General features: G+C 34.3%; 1 protein-coding gene across 9 annotated transcripts in view; it reads right to left on the reverse strand.

Annotated features, from left to right (window-relative positions):
• The window catches only part of Dys (Dystrophin), a 1414635-nt gene that overhangs the window by 149570 nt on the left and 1246084 nt on the right, over positions 1-18981 (reverse strand). The window lies entirely within an intron of this gene.

Here is an 18981-nt window from a genome sequence, read left to right on the forward strand (position 1 = left end):
AGGCTGATATGCTGCGAAACTAAATACGATTATGATAATATTGTAAAGTTAATGATGAATGGAGACCTATATTTAAATGTTTTCCTACAAGATGTTGTCTGTGCACCACACAATGAATACATGCCATTTCTTCAATTCGTCGCTTTACTGTGCTATCCCTATCGCCCGCCATGAAAGCTGGAGCGCCCACTAGTGGGCGGTAGGGACCAGGTTGACTACCCCTGAAGAACTCCAGTAAAAAGAAGAAGAAGAAGAAATCCTTCTTAAGTTACGTTAAATACACTATAAGAAAGAGATTAACTGGAAATAAGAGTTATAGTACAAAGGCGAAAATTACGGCAGGTGATTGATTTTTAGGCAAAATAATAGAACACGGAAAACCAATTAAGCGAAAATCAATGTGGATAAAATCGCAATAAATGCTACATTGCATATGTAAGCAATCAAGAGAGATATACCTACCAGGAATCTGGACCGACTATTGGAGGTTTATTTTAAGAATAATTTTGGGGTGATAAAAATATTACCTATCAGAATGTTGGTATTAATATGTTTTATTTAGTCCAATTCTGCACGTGTGTAAAAGTAATAATAACAAGATAAAAAGGACTTTTTATATACAACGTTTTTAAATTTTTTGTTGAATTATTATGCTCAATATGCTCAAACTTGTACTTGATATGAAGTAAATAAAAAAACAAACAAATATAGAATACTGAAATGTCATTTTGACATTTCATTTTGATTTCCATAGTACCTAACGCACGAATATATTATTAATTTAGTTGCTAGGACCACCCCCTTAGTAACCATAACAGTCTTTTACTTTTTACGGATTTTTCTGAAATAACTTTTCATACAAAACAGAATTAACTGAAAATGAATTCAATTCTGCTTAAATATGGCTAAAAGTATTAAAAGAATGCATTGGCATCGTGTTCTGATATATTCTAAAAGTTTCAAATGTCTAGCTAGTCGGGAAGTTAGTTAAAAATCGATTGCAAGATATGTACTGGACAAACAACCACCGGACAAACAAGAATACGAGCTAATAAAAACGTTGTAAAAAAGAACTAATTTACACAATAACATAAATATTTGACGAAATTGACAAATTAATTAAAATATACCCTTTAATTATTACATAATATTATTATGTTAGACTTTCTTGACAAGGAAATCGTCTTCATTGTACACTGAATAGAGATTTACATTAACAATATGAGCATTCGTATTATCAGGTTCGATTATGGCGCATTCTTGTATGGCGATTTTGCGAATTTGAATGAACTAATGCGGCATTCTGACGTGGCAAACTTTGTTATCAACTGTCTGTTGAATTTGAACAAAAAATCGGAATCAATGTTCCCACGAATCGATAGTCGTAATCAAGACATGCTAAATTATTATTGCACTAAGCGTATTTTTGTTTTTATTTCATATCATTTAATAGTTTTTGTATAATATTTTAACTACCCCCCCGTCAAAAATATTGAATGTCAGATAAGAGGTGTCAATGTTTGACCATCGTTTGGCTACTTTAGCCTAGGTAACTGATAATTCACCGTTGAATCAACGTAGAAAGAATCTAAACTTGGCTCAATTCAATTTATCACAATTAATCAATTTTGTTGGAATATGGTTTCCACTATCAATTGACTTTCAAGTGTCATTCAACAAACAGTTGAACGATAAAATTCGCCACGTGAGAATGCGGCATTAGTTCATTCAAATCGAATCAAACACCTCCCATATCATGCCGGGGTTATAAATTATGATATTTTGTGACAAATTTCATCTGCAAATCCTTTTCTTCCGCGGATTTTATGCTGCCGCGGTTACAGGAGTTTTTCTAGGAAAATAAAATATGCTACGTTGCTTCAGAATTTTCCACCTATCTCCGAGGAAAGCAAATAATTTCAGATTTACTCGTGTCTCTAAATGGATGTTGCGGGTGAATTTTGAAAGCAAAAACAAGGGTTCCGATTTTTTTCAGACATGTCATAAGTAAACCGGCATAAGTGCGTGAGGAAAAAAAATGAAAGAAAATTTCAAATAATATAATATTTTCAGCCGACGTCAACAGTCGAGAAAAATATGAACAACCGCTACGCCATCAGTCGTCTTTCAGATTTTTACACAAAAAAGCAATCGGACCCGAATCCGCTGGCACCAACCAGCCAGTAATGGCCATGTTACACACACGGACCCAACTCAACTGTACTCGACCCAAAAACGCACATTCTACGTGTCCGGAAACTTACGTATGCACCGTGAAATGCTGTATCGAAAATATATGGCCGTATATTAAAGACCGTCCAACCTCTTTGGGTCGTATAGTACTGACATAAAATTCATGTCTAAACGGTTCTTGTCGGTTTACACTTTACAGTTTATAGGAAGCCAGCAGCAAATAAATTTTGAAAATAACCGATATACCTACTGGATTATTTGTTAGGTTAGGTTAGGTTAGGTTTTCATTCTTGAATTCATGAATTTTGCCAAAATCAGCTATGAAAATTGAATTAATGTTCATATTGAATGTTACAAAATCGGAGACCGTATTTTATACGGTCATCTCTTTCCGATAAGAAAGCACACGGGGACTGTGCCATGGTGAAATGTTTTACGTACAATTTACATGTAACCCATATTCTCAAGGTGTATCGACATAAGAGCGACTTTTAGATTAAATTTGGACTATTTAATACTTAAATATGGATAATCTAAAGCTACCTGAAGACGGTGGTAAAATAGTGACTATAATGCTAAAATATTCTTATGGGCAATGGATTATCTGGATAATAGCTAATACTACCGGACACCCGAAAATATAATTAAAATGCACGAAGAAATACACTTATTTTACGACATGAAACGGCGAGAGAAAATAAACAAATACGATAGAGTAGCAGCATACAAGCAGGAAACATTAACGATTGGTCGTAATTTTTTGTAGATACTTTTAATCATCATCCACTGCTACATGAAATCCTCCCTGGGTCCTTCCACTATTATTGATCCCTTGTTTTTCATTGTCACGCCCGCCGATCTGCGTAAATTTTTCGTTTCAGCTGGTTTTAGAAAGTCCTTGTCATAGTCTAGTGTCCCCTGTGTACCACAGTATGAATGAATTTGTGAAAAGGTTGTCCAGTCGCTGAGCTGACATGTCCGGAAAATTGCCAATTTGACGATGGTTTGGAAATCTCACATCGTATACACTTGTCAACCTACTTATCCATTGGTCTCTTTGGTGGTCTTTCCGCGGTATGGCCAATAAAGCATGCGACGTTGTCACTCGTAATTTTAGGAGTTTTCTTACACAGAAAGTCAACTTATCACACGCATACGTGATCAATGGCAGCAGACGTTGGTTAAACACTTTACGCTTTTATATACATCGGCGCCCGACGAGACTATAATAACACGTAGATTGTGCATAATTCATCATTTATATTTATAAGATTATTTTATTTCACGTCGAAGATAATGTGCTTTCATATTGGAACTTCCAGTGATATTGTGCAATACTATTTATAAACGGACTTGCCAAGCCTAACACCTAAGCTTTAGCACCGAGAATCTAGCCTCCTTATTGAGATATAGGTATTTTACGAATTGGAGGACGCCATAATGCACATTATTGCATTCATCTCCAATATACCTATAGCGATTAATAACCTTATACAGAGTCAACATGAATGACGACAACGTAAAATCAACAAGTAATTTAACTATCAATTGCTACATCTAGCATCAGCGTTTTTTATTACAGGCAATGACATAGCAATCAGCTATCTCATGCTTGGTCATCAAACCACCTCGTAATAGTTAGAAATTGCGGTTAATTGGTTTGATTAATATTAATCTAGATAAACGGTGGTTTGTGTAAGGTATTGATTGCTTTTATATAGGTACATAGCGAAAGACGATTGATAAGAACCACTAAGCCACTAAGTCAGTCACTCGACTCACAACTCCACTCGAGTCAGTCACTCGACATTATCATCACTACTGGATCGCGGTTCGGTCTGAGCACCTAGCTCACCCCGACACTCTGGACTCTGCATCCAGTCAATAAACATATACATTCATCTACACCACTGCTGCCTTTATCACCATATCACCTACTTCCTCATCGACCTAATACCTTCCAAATGCAAAATTTTATTGTGCAATGTCAAACATTAATTTATTAGCTGACGTATTATTATAATCAGATTCAGTTTTAAGGCTCTCATTTTTACAGAAGAAAGGTTTCGTTAAGACGATACTTCAGTGAAACGGTAAATAATTTTAAACTATAGGCGCGACGAAATTTTGGACTCGCTGGCAGTCAGAGAGCGAACGTCGAGGTGTGAATACGTCAATTTGTTTCGTGATGGTGACGGGGGTACTAATTATTAAATCGTGTAAAGATGACTAAAACGTTACCCATTTACTTGAAAAAGAAAATATGTCAATGAATATATTATTATTGTTAATAATAGAACATTAAATGGACGCATGTTGGATTTATATGACAAATTTTATTTCGTTCGGCTTGCGTCATTTGCACCCGCAACCCGCATTCCGCGCATCGCATAGCCACGATCATTTTAGACCATGCCTCAACTGAGGTATAGCCTCAATATAGTATGCTATCGTATGTAATCTTGTCATCTTAAAATGCCCAAAGACGGCTGTAACGTCGCGCAGTAACTGGAATCGGGTCGTTCAGTGTAATACGACGATAAGCAAGAAAAAAACTAGAATGACTGTACGGGGCGACCGAATAAGTTTTCCCACCGGATATATCATAACGTACGGGTTATGGATGTACGTAGGGGGCACTCAGTGGCGTGCGGTTAAGGTCGCTACATATTTTTGCACTCAAAACGTCGCGGCAAATAATCGCAGGGTTGTAACCCGCCCGGGCTGTCATAACGCGAAGTACACTTCGTGAAGGTTGCGGTATCTTTGACCTAGAATTATCATTATAAGGGAGTTTTCGCGCCTGAGTTATAATGTGGCCTAGTTCTTCCACTCTCTACGGTTGCCTTGCGACACACTAATGCAGAAAGTTATTAGGTGTGTCGGGAAATATTTTAGCATACCTGATTGAAATCAATCATATAATTTAATGGTATCACACAGTAGATCAGTGGTTTCCAAACTTTATGTTACTACGCCTCCCTTTTAAAAAATCTAATCTTGGCGCCTCCCCCCCCTTTATTTCATTATATAATAGACAGCTTTTTAAATAGTTAAAAATGTACACATACAAAAATAAAAAAATATATAAAAATAAACAAGGTTGTTATCATTTAAATTAATTTGTTTTTCATGCGATGAATGTGCTTGTTAGCACAAAGTGCTCTTTTTCTACTAAACGGGATCGATATTTGGATTTCATTGCAGTTAATGCAGAAAATCCCGTTTCGCATAAATATGATGAATGTAAGCAGTACTTTCTTTCAACTTGCATTGTTTTTCTTGACAAAGTATTATATTATTCTTCACTTCGATTCAACCAAAATTAAACTAGGGTTTTTGTTTCAATGAATTATCACATGATAATTCTACTAATTTTTCCTTTTCAATAGTAGTCAATCCAAATTCATCATCGTTCATTGAAAAATGGATTCTATCATGGGCCCACATCCTGAAGCGGGCCCACCTACCTATCGCTGAGGTTAAGGGCAGTGTGGTGCTTTAAAGTAGTGTTTCCTAAATTATACACGGGAGTTATCATTTAAGTATATCAATCATCAAATAGGTAACACATCAAATTGTAATGCACAACCACATATTTAAAATATTTAATAGCCCTGAAATAAAGTAGCGCTTTAGTAGACTTTGTTTACTATTATATTATAAAATTAGTCTCCATATCTTCAGACAAGTTTGCAAACAACCTTTTATAGGATTGTTTTTTTGATGTAGTTTATAACCAGCGGCCGTTTTATAAACTATGCATTTGCAAACTGCAAAAATGTGGCTAGATTAATTGTGTTAAACTTTTCGCGCCTCCCTTTGAAACACTCCGCGCCTCCCAGTTTGGAAATCGCTGCAGTAGATGGTTAACATGATATTATCGTGTCAACATTTTTGAAACTAAAAAATTAACTACCGCTAGATTCGAGATTTTGTCTAGTTTCCTGCCATACAACGCAAGGTACATATTATTAGGTCCTAGTATCATATTATTCAAATTGAAAAACAGTGTGTTGTAACATTACTTTGAATGTTATAACGAGGCACAGTAGATGTTGTGAGAGGTAAACTTCGTAAGGCCAAAACACAGCATGAAATTAATGTTAACCAAACCTTTCGCCACATAAGAGCAGCGCGACGGAAAATATTTTACAAAAGCTACGAGGTGAAAATATTGTAAGTAGGAAAATATGAAATAATTCATATTAAACAATGTGTTTCGTCCACCGCTAACTAAATGGCTGCTGGCTGTTGTTATAAATTGTAGATACAATGTAACTAGGAATAATAGAGAGTAGTTTGTTTTGGACAAAGGGTTAAGTATACAAGTAAATTAGAGTATGTTACAATGTTGGTAAACAAAGATAGATAGTCAGGTAACATCTATAACTGATTTTAGCGTAACTATTTAGATATTCACCATAGTATAGTAAAGTTGGAATAACTTCAGTCTAGCATTCAGAGGCAACAGAGTAAAGTTGGAATGACTTCAGTCTAGCATTCAGAGACAACAGGCCGATAATAAATATCAGAACAGAACAAATTGCGATGTAATCAGGGCTTCGAATCGTTATTTTTTTCGTTCCGGTTCAAGTAAAAAAATATATATCGGTTCGGTTCCGGTTCCGAAAAAAATAACGGTTTTTCCGGTTCAGCTCCGAGTGATTAATTTTTATTTATTATTATATTATATTAAAAAATAATTGTCTACCATAATTTAGAGCATTTTATGGCACTTGTACCGCACGGCCGTAGCCATAAATTTTGAGATGCGTCACACGATCGTGAATGATTTATTTGCGCTTTGGATTTGAGACTGAACGACAACTGAAGTGGGGAGTAACATCATGTTAACGCGCGTGTTTGAACATGTACTGAACCGAAAAAACCGATATTTTTTTTTTGATTCGGAAATATAATAGATAAGTATAGAAGTATATTTTCGAAAGATAACAATTTCCGGTTTTCGGTTCAGTTCCGGTTCGAAGCCTTGGTTGTAATGCTTGGTGTCAATCATTTTTTTAGGTTACATCTTCCCCTTTCTCTTTTCTCGATTAGTAGTTAATTCAATGTGTGTCTAAAATGAGCTAAAATATTAACCAGAATGTACTACATACTTATATTATAATAAATTAAAAATGTAAGAAAACGTCTGAAAAAACAATATAAATATATTATCAATTTGTTATCTTTTGAAAGCAATCCAATGTCGGGCGAAACCTTCAAATCGGATTTGATCCGGTCGGATTGAAACAACATGACAATATCCACCGGATATTGAGTCTGGCGGGTATACCGGAAATCGCATGAAAGCCTTATGTCCTTCCATATTACAGGTAAGCATTGAAGATATATCGTTGGTATCCGTAGTGCAGTCGAGCGGTTTAATTATGACGGAAAAGGATATCCGGAAAATGTCACATAACCGTTATGAATATAGGAAATGATAGATGTGAAGTTTCTATTCCTGAAAATCAAGGTATAGATTATAATAGTCTATAATCGGTTTTATCAACTGAAATAAATTAAATTGTACAAAAAGTGAATAGTACAATAGCATATGGCATATAGGTATACATATAAAAAAAATAACAATTACTACAATTTACAGCAGATATCTTAAGTAGGTATGGTCTGACTCAAATGCTGCAAAGTTGGCAGTCAAGTTTTCATACGAGGATATAGTTACACATGTTTTATCAGGCCTGATCCAGACGATGCATCGCAGTTCGGCATAATATTAACGCGTGGCAATATTCTTATAATTAGGTATATTATCATTCATTGTACATAAATTCGTCTAGACATTGATTGATGATCAATATACATATACTTAAGGTTGTGACCAGGGAACACAGCATTAATGGGAACTGAAATACTTAACGGTTGTGGAGTAACAGGCAACCGATCTCGGAGTGTTGAAGAATATGGCATAAACTTAAACATGTGTCAAGAATAGGTAATTCTAAGCTTGTCCTTCGTTCTGATAACTGCTCTCGTTTTATGCACTGACCCTCATTCAATATTTGGTGTCTTTGAAGGTTACAACACACACTATTGCAAGTCTGTGTGTTTAATTTTCGTAGGACACTCACACATCCAAAACCCTGCTTCAAAATATAGTTTATTGGGGTGTATTCATTATACATGACGATGTCCGACGTAGTTGCAATGTATCTATCATTGTTTTACATTTAAAATATACATATTTCAATATTAACTCACTCTGAGATATTAATAGTACACATAGATTTAATGACCAAATAGTTTATAAATCTCCTAACTTTTTTAAAATCCCAGAACATGTTACCTTATTTCATCCAAAATAACAAAGCAATACATTATTGTATCTAACGTTAAGCTGAAATTTTCAACTTATGAATTCGTAACAAAAAACAGCTGTCGACATATTTAATCAAAAAAATTATTCTCACTAAGTATTCCATGCCTATTCATAAAATATTTCAAACGAAAAATTCAAACGGAAGCGGAAGCTACAATAAAATATAATATACTAGTCTAAAGCGTCTGTGATATACGACATTTCCAGTTTACGAAGCTTAGTACGGTATGGTAATTCGCAATACAAACTGAACGGAATTATGATGGACGGATATAATGTACAGGCGAAGCACGGTCTGTCAATGAGAAGCAATAGAAACTATGCGATGGGGACATCAAATTATTATCCGTATGCAAATGTTGTATGAATTCGATAATTCTACTTGTCAGAAATAGCATATTGTAGTAGTTGGTACTAGGGCAACATTATAGGCACCCTACCCTGCAACACACGTAAGTAAAAATTATTTATTCAGTTCTTCAGAAAATTCTGTATGTGTGTTATATTGAAACCTACAATTGAGTCGCTTAGAATCATAACTCACATATTGCAATTTGTCGTTTTTTAGTTAAATATGCCAAGTGATTCTAAATGAATTAATCTATACACCGAAAAATAGTTGAGTATTAAAAGTCAATTTAAACCATGTGAAAATCGTTGAAAAAGTTCATTGTTGGTGTAATATGTCGTATATTTCAAAGAATAGAGTTTTGTCACCAACGCCTTCCTAACCAATCGGGGAGCTCTATTTCTCATAGTATGCTGTATGTCTGCAACGTTAGGAGTATTAGATATATATATTTTTAAAAAAAAGTTATTCGACTCTCTCACTCATTAATATTCTAGGGAGTTCAATACTGTTCTTCTAATTACAAAAAATAGTGCTCTGTTGGTTTTTAGCGATTATCTCAAAACTTGATTTTTGGAATATGTGAGTTATGATTCTAAGCGACTCAATTAATGTCATCTATGCTTTGAATAAAATTGAAATCTTTACCGTTTGAATAGCGTTTTGACTATTTACATGATACGTAAGCACCAACTAAAGCTTTTTTTTGTCTGTATGTAGGTATGTACCGTTACAACTAAAAACTAGTTTCATATCAATATGTCATACAACTACAAAGTTACAAGATCTTTAAAATATTGCACTTGTAACAATTTATCACGAGTGGTTAAAGTGATCGTGTAGCAGGTATGGAGTGACGTAGAGTAGCGCCCCTCGATCCAATCTTTGTCTATATACGATATCTTTACCCGTATGTGAAAAAAAAATATATAAATCGAATCAATCTATTTTTTATGTTGTATATTAATATTTACGCGAACAATCGCTAGTGTTTAATAAAACTAAGTTAGGGTTAAAAGTAAATTAGCATTTTCGCTCTAGTCGGAGGACAATAGTTCAACAGTCACAATATGAAAGGTGTCTTTTATAATAGGAATATTTGTTAAATGGTGCTATGCAAACAGCTCAACTCATTAGAGCCAAAACTAAACAGATATTAAAAACAATAAATGAATATTGCTATAGCCCCGCAGCTTTGTATTATTATCTTTATCAAGTATTAATAAGTATGCATAATGAATGGCTGGAATACGTTTGATAAAGATTTGCTTTATCGCACCATTGTTCTGATTAATCTAATCGACTGAAATGCAATTCATGCATCTCTATCGCTCATTCTTTCAAACTTCTTATTAACGGATATTGTCGTCTGAGAATGCAATACGTAATATTAATCTTTATTTTATAATGAATCAAAATAGCCTTTAAATTCAGTTTTAACTCAACCTTAAAGAAGGACGCATCGACTGCGTTCAATCACTGTGTCAAACCAGACTGTTAACAAGTTATGTCTAAAACATAATCTATTATTAAACATATATAATACATAATATCGTCTCTGTTCTGGCAGAACACACTAACTGGAGAATACTAGTTTTGAGTAATTTGACTTTTAAGTTGTTAAAATGTTTGAAATGGTTTATCATGTGAGTTTATTAAGTAATCGTAAAAAGGACGACTTTAATACATCGGACGCTGAAGACGCACATGCGCGTAATGACCAGGCGGCCGATCGATGTAATTAACGTGCATTTTAAAGGTGTTAATTAAAATCTCATTATATAGTCAGCAGCGAATGAGTTAAAATAAAGACTGTTTATTTATTAAGAAGGTTTCCAGACGGTAAAGTTTGAAATAAGGAACATTTTGGTTTAACTAACTCAATATGTCATTTTTTCGAATTAGTGTCTTCTGCCATAACAGTGACGATATTAGAAGCTATATACAATATAGCTTCTAATACAGCCAGTTTAAATATAAAAGGTGTTTATATGAAGTTGATCCCGCTGTTCCATAATAATAGAAAGAATCCCATTAACAAATTATTGACAAAAGAACACTAAGTAAGTAACACTATTCACAATTTTATAAAATCAATTTTTATTCAATTCATTCATATAAATAAAATTTAACATAAAGGAATTTAATAATATGAACGTAGATTATGGAAAATAAAACATAATGGAAACAGAATGGAAAAGAAGTTATCGAACAATACAACATTAAATTCTAGGATCAAGTGAAATCAAAAAAAAAAAAAAATGATAATTTCAGTAAATATTTAGACATGATTCCATTCCAGTACTTTCACATGATCTAATGGTACTTACTGAAAAAAGGCATGAGGGTGCTTTTGCAAGCAACTGATTTATGACGTAAACCTGCCTAATCTCTAGAGAGAAGCAAACAGATTAGTATCGATTGATAACCCTAAATGGCTTCGTACGACTAAGTATCTGCACAATGAATGGACCCTAATGAGATAAGTTACAAGGTAATAGCCGGCCACAATCTAAGCGTACTAAAAGCTCAAATAATATCGAAGTCACCACGTCAAAAACGATAGTTTACGATGTTTTGTTGGCATTCTGTTTTTCGTTCGATTGAATTCTTAATGTCCTGAGACTAGTGCAAAATTGCTAATATGTGAGTCCCACAGAACAGATAATAAATATAATTCCGATAAGCTATATACTTACCAATACAGTAAATTTTGACGCCGGGTTTTGAATGTGTGAGTGTCCTACGAAAATGAACCACGCATAATAGAAGTGTAATAGTGTGTGTAATACACCACAGTACTAAATGAGCGTCAATGCATAAAACCGAGAGCTGTTGTCAGTATTTGACGTATGACGTATTCTTCCTTACTCGAGATCGGTTGCATGCTTCTCCTTACCCGTTAGGTATTTCAGTTCCCAATATTTCTGAGTTCCCTGGCGAGTCCATAATAAAACATTATCAGAGAATGTTTATAAAAATACAAATTAAACAAGTTGACCGAATAAGTTAAAATATAAAATAATATATTAATTAATAAAATAAAACAGACTATTTACTTTTAAATATTAACGTAACACAATAATGCAGGTATTAGATATAGTTATGCGTTTCGTTTATGTAGGAAAATTTATCAATTAAATGTATCGTGGGCGTTTCAGATTAAATTACATAATTACTGGAGAAATATAGTCATTCGGTGGCAGAGGCAGCTCTACCTTAAGGGTTCGTAGGGACCATCCCCACATCGTTAACATGTCAAAAATCCACGTCCGATATTTTTATCATTGCCGTAATATACCTACGATTAAATGAACTATTTAATTTATTTTATCCATTTAAACCCGTCGCAATTTTATAGAGGTATTTATTATTATTATACAATTAAAAAAACGATGATTGTAAATTATATAATAACATAATAATGATTACGCGGTATTATAATAATTAATTAAATTAAATACGCCCTATTTCACGGTGACACCTATGTGCAAATTTAGAAAGCAATGGCGTTTATTTTTCGCTGACCGGGGTGGGGTCACTCGGTCCCACCCCGTCGCCGCGGAACAAAAATTTCGTTATACAAACGATGTGAAGGCATTAGTAAAATCATATTATTATAAGTAGCTTGGTACATAATGTATAATATGAGAAAGTATGTATATTTAATAAATTAATGGCCAAACCCCACCACCTAGAAAGTCGCCGAGCCCCCACTGTTCGGTGGTATTGAATAAGTAGAAAATGTCCGACAGATAGGTCTAGAAACCGCTCGATTAATGAAATAGTTAACTTATGCGGCAGTGACGACGTAATTCACAAGACCGACAGGAATTGAATCAGCTTGAAGAGGCCTTCAGCCAACGGTGGAGTGATCCAAGCTGATGATAGTATATAATTAATAGGTAATGATAAATTTGAAAAAAAGAGTAAGGAATAACGATATAATTGAGTAGAAGGAGATGGAAATTTAATTGGAAAGTTGTGAGGAGTGCAGTGCAATTACGTTTTAAAATATCGTTATTACTATCAATATTTGTACGTAGGTATATTTAAAATTAAATTTATTTGAAATGATAACATAATATAATAATGACGGGAATGGGACAACTGAGAGCCAGGACAATTGGGCGCCGCACTGTCAAATGCAATAAATAGACATTCGTTACGATTTTACACGCAGACGAGGAATTTAAATCAGTTTCTGTCTACTACTTAGTAGCTTTCATTCATTTTGCTCTTAACATAATGTTTTTTTTTAAATTTCCCAGTTGTCCCGGCGTCGATTCGTCCTAGAGACAATAATGATAAGAGTGACAGCAAAGTAATTTTTCAATACTGCTAAGTCAACAGTGAGAGAAGGTTATTTTAATAGCAACTCTAAATGCACAATCGATACACGAGCAGACCCACATGTAAGAAAATTATTTAATGTAACCAGTAAATGGGTATAGTTCGTTGCTTCCAGAAAGCTTTTAAAAATCGTTACGTCCTTTTGTTCCCACTGCAATGGGGTAAATTGGTTTTCCCCTAAATATATTGCAACTAATTATTTAAGGCTCTCGCGTATTGACGTTTAACAAGCAATATGCGTAGGGCTGCAAACAAGGGTTGTAATAAATTGGTTGCACAATACGTACGTACATGTGCATATTGCTAATCCCGCTCTGAACCCATGTCGCACATGTCGTGCTTAGGGTTTGTTTATTTAGGACGGGGTTGCGAAGGAGGCTCGCCCCGGACCCAAGTGTGAAGAAATGTACGGAGGATTTTATCTTAGACATCTTTATCATTTACTTAGTGGGAAACGTCCACAGTATTCCGGTGAAAGTACTCGTATACATAGTATATGAAAGTTTTCTTGTATTATCTTAATGTTTTTATTCAGGTAAAAAATACACAAGTCAGTTCCCAAGATGAGTTTATAGCCATGAATAGCTAGCATCATCAAATACATAAGCATCGTAGAAAAACTTTATATAAAAATAACGACGACATCACTTCTATCAAGTAATATAAAACAAGTTTTCAAAAAAGCATATATCTGTATAATATCTCTATTGTATCTTTATTAGAGAAATCAAAAAGTAAAAATTTCTATAGAAAGAGATATTTTTACTCATTGATTATTATCGCAGAATAAGTAAAATCAAATTTAGGATACGTTTTAAATGTCGAAAACACACCTGGTCGAAAACACCCAAAAACGCCAGCGTTATAGACAGTGACGTCCCGTAGGGGTAGGCAGATTGAGCGTCGCTTGGGGGCGGCAGTTAATCGAAGGGCGGCAAATCGAAGAAAATCATTTGGAATAGGTATATAGAAATAGCTACCTAAACTTAGTAATAAAGTTTTTCTTTCCATTAAAAAAATTAGCTCACTGGTTTTGTCTTGTTCGCGATATCTAGTTTACTTACGTTGCCCTTCGACGTATTTGGTGACCAGAAACGACACGTGCAGATTTGCGAATAATTAGTCTGATATTTTGTTAGTAATGTATCCTTAGCCTTTACAACACATTTCTTAGATATTGGACTCATGCAATATGCAGGCGGCATTTTGGCGTAGCCTAGTGGTGGCATTTTATCTAGGGACGTCACTGGTTATAGATGGGGTAGTTTTTTTGCTATCTGTTTCAGTGGCGTCTAAATATCACATGAAGATGTTAGATTATTGATAAATTCTATAGTAAATACGATGTTTGTACGATGCTACAACAATGAGTTATTTGCTACAACAATGCAGTTTTTCGTTAATTATGCTATCTATCTGAAACGTTCACCAATAGATTCCTCATAGTCCATCTATATCTAGAGAGGGATGTAAAAAATTTGGGTGTCGTAGATTTACATCTCGAGATAATCAAGTTTGAACATTCGCCGCCAGATTTTACAATTTTCGTTGACACTTTTAATAATTGCCTTTCCATTGCATGTTGTGCCACTGTTAATTTGAGTAAGTACTAGACTATCTGTTATTATTAATGTGTACAGGCCTTAATATAAACATAAAAACACCATGAAATACAATGCTCAACCACACCATATTAAAGCCTCGTGTACAGAAAATTGTACGAATGCAGTTAATCGTATCACACTTCACCGTGAGATGTTGTATCGGAAATAAGTGACCGTATAGTATTTAAGTAGACTAAATTCTGTTTAAATAAAACAGGGCTTCGAACAGAAACTGAACCGAAAACAGGAAAAACCGTTATTTTTGCGGAACGAAAACCGGAACTGAACCGAAAAAAATATCGGTTTATTCGGTTCGGTACATGTTCAAACCTACGAGTTAACATGATCTTACTCCCCACTCCAGTTATCGTAGGCGCAATACGTCTTACGTCTTGAGTCTTAGAAACATTAAAAAATAAATCATTTGAAGCTGAACCGACAACCGGAAAAACCGTTATTTTTTTCGGAACGAAAACCGGAACCGAACCGATATATATATTTACTTGAACCGGAACGAAAATATTAACAAGAAAATAGGTAGGAAAGTAAATTAGAAAAATATTCATATTGCATAATAATATATATAAAATTGTGGTAGGTGGTCGTAAATATCAAGTTATTATCCGGCAAGATAGTTCACGGTATGCTGTGCTACGACGAAATGTAATACGTTCAATTTATATGTACCTAACCCTAAAACCGATCATCCTGGAAAATACTTTCTCGAAAACGAACAATGCATACTTATCTCGGACGAGATACGAGAAAGAAACCACCGTGTTCGGTTTGGTTGTTCAACTTGTACTCCGAACTATAGCAATAGTTCACAACCGAGGTCTACGGTTCTGTATATATTTAAATGATATCGAAGCCTACATAGTATTTTATGTGTTGTGTATGTACGGCAGACTGTATATATTATATTATAATACAATACGAGTAGGTAAAGCGCGACGCCACACCGCAAAATGATAAAAAACTTTTTCATTGCGGTGAAATATGACATATCATACGATATTCAAATGTGTTGTAAAGAAAAGTTTTCACATATGTTTGTTTTGAATTGAGGTCTGTCTCGGGGGGGACATATATTTACTGCAGCCACTTTTATAATGGCCACGAGAAAGTTTTGATTGTTACACATAAAATTCGCATTAAACTTTTGCGTTTGGCGGCGGCAAACAAAACTTAATGAACCGTTCTTAATTTAAATCAAGGTCTGTGTGGGTTACCATGCTACATTGTATCAGATACCAACATACAAAAATTACTCGCCTCGGAGAAATATAATATATTGTAACGATGTTAATGTATACCTTACATTAGGCTGTGAATTACTAGCCAATGTCAAACTTAACGGCCCACATGCCCAACGTAGGTCAAAATGGAGATTTTATGGTATTTTCAAAGTATGAGCCTGAACATTCCTTAAACGTTGTAGATAATCTATTTATATAATTTTGATTCCTTATTATCGTTTATATTTATTTTTAAAATTTGATGACTGCATAAAGTATTTCTTGATCTTGATTCTTGATGAAATGTTGTAGAATATAGTCATATTTCAGTACATCCATGTGCAGTGGTGTTAAGATTTTTTAGATTTATTAATTTTTAAACGCATTTATCTAACCATTAGTAAAATTAATGTTAACATTATATAGTGAAATATTTACGTTAAAAAAATATATTTTATATTCTCTGTGATCCCAAATTTGACAACAATTAAGCATTTTATTATTCAAAAAATGGGCACGATTAACACATTTGAAAATAATTCTAAAGATACTTATTATAAGCTACGATCTTTACAAAGCTTTGACCACTCAAATGTGATATACATCCTACGAATAATGATTATTTTATAATAATTATTGACCTAAGAATAAGGTAGTATTTTTTTGAAATACGCTATTTCTATTGGCATTTCAAAATGGTTAATCTACAACTACAATATAATAACTACAACTAAATTGACAAACGATAAATGAAGTAGGGAGTAAGATCATGTTATCGCGCGTGTTTGAACATGTCCTTAACCGAAAAACACGTTTTTTTTTTAAAACGTATCCAGTAATCAAGACCCGTAAGATCAGCCATAAACGAAAAATTATTTTAAGACGATACATATAATTCAATATATTTTTATTTATTTTTAGTTAAATCGAATGTATCTTCGGTATTGTAACCACACCGAATCTATTTTAAATGGAATGTTTTGTAAAAAATCGATATGTGTAAAACAACCCCCTGAAAATAAATATGTACGACACGTACACACGCGTAACATATAACATAGGGGTTAAAGCTAACGCACATGACCTTAAGGTCGAAAGATCCCGCCTAAAAACTAGCGATAAGTTATAGCCTTATGGGCAATGATGCGTTCCTCACCACTAAAAGAGATTTCATTAAGATAAGGCGCATCTATATTCTTGTATAAACGATGTCCATGATTTTCTGGCAAATTTTGCGGGTCACGAGGTTTCTTCGAACAGAGAAGAACCACTTCATCTTAAACTAGTGCGAGAAGTCCGCTTTAATGAGGAGTATATGGACTACAAAGTAAAGGAAGATACCTTGAGTGTTTTGAAGCAAAAATTTATTTAAACTATTAAGGAAGCAAGGTTGTAAAATTATTGTGTGCAGTGATACCATGTGACGTACGATGGTAAATTCAAAATGTATTACGAAATATTATTCTTATAAATAAATTGGTTAGGTAATTCGGTAGTTGATGGCTTAAATAAAATACCTGAGTTCCAAGATGAGCGAAAAAAAGCTAAAGCGAGCGAGTAAGGTCAAGATAGTACCTCTGAATCAATGACATTATTAATGGACAACGCACTCAATACAGTAGCTAGCAAGTAAATTTATGTATAGGTAGACGTCACGCAATTTTTCATTATGCGATATCATGCATCGGGAATTTATAGCAATATCACCTTTATTGTAATGGCGTTAGAACAGTGTTTCTAGTGTCAATGTTCATTTGAGCAAACCCGTTTGAAACGAACCATTTGGCAGACCCGACAAAAAGCATCGGGAATTTATAGCAATATCACCTTTATTGTAATGGCGTTAGAACAGTGTTTCTAGTGTCAATGTTCATTTGAGCAAACCCGTTTGAAACGAACCATTCGGCAGACCCGACAAAAAGCATCGGGAATTTATAGCAATATCACCTTTATTGTAATGGCGTTAGAACAGTGTTTCTAGTGTCAATGTTCATTTGAGCAAACCCGTTTGAAACGAACCATTCGGCAGACCCGACAAAAAGCATCGGGAATTTATAGCAATATCACCTTTATTGTAATGGAGTTAGAACAGATTATGCCATACGGCAGACCCGACAAAACAGTGAGTGTCATTTTTTATTCTAGATGCTTCGTCCATATTAATGTCATTGCTCTGAATACACTATAAGCATAGTATAATATATATAAGTATGTATAACACCTAGACTAGGGTAATTGTCACAAGAAGGCACTGACTATTAAAATATAATAAAACACCAAATGTTAAGTCGACATTGACATGATGAGTAAGAAGTGTAAATTGACATATTATTATGTCAATGTTGAACTGACGATGCGTTAGGTTCGTTATTCGTGATTTAAGGTGATTCATCAGTGAAACGGCAAATAATTTTTAACCATAGGCGCGACGCAATTTTGCACTCGCTCCCATTCAGAGAGAGAATGTAGAGCTGGAAAGACGTCATTTTGCTTCGTGATGGCGACGGCCGTAATAATTCTTAAATCGTGTAAAGATGACTTAAAACGTTACCCATTTACTTTAAAAAGGAAACATGTCAATGAATATATTATTATTGTTACTGATAAAACAATAAACGGAACATTAAATGGACACATGTTGGATTTATAAGACAAATTATATTTGGTATGACATGCCTCATTTGCACCCGCGACCCGCAGTCCGCGCATCGCCTAGCGACGATCTTTTTAGACCGTGTCGCAACTAAGGTATGGCCTTAACGAAGTCTGAGGTCGAAACCATAGCTCTGCTCTCTTTTATTTACATTTTCTTATTATTTAGTCATTAGTCGTGAAGGAGATAAGTTATTTGAAAAATCTGTTTTTTATTATTCTGGAATCTTGCAAGATGATGCGTAT

Source organism: Rhyacophila brunnea, unplaced genomic scaffold (assembly GCF_057557595.1).
Source record: "Rhyacophila brunnea isolate RB1 unplaced genomic scaffold, BYU_Rbru_1.0 scaffold_6, whole genome shotgun sequence".
In the NCBI taxonomy this organism is placed as follows: Eukaryota; Metazoa; Arthropoda; class Insecta; order Trichoptera; family Rhyacophilidae; genus Rhyacophila; species Rhyacophila brunnea.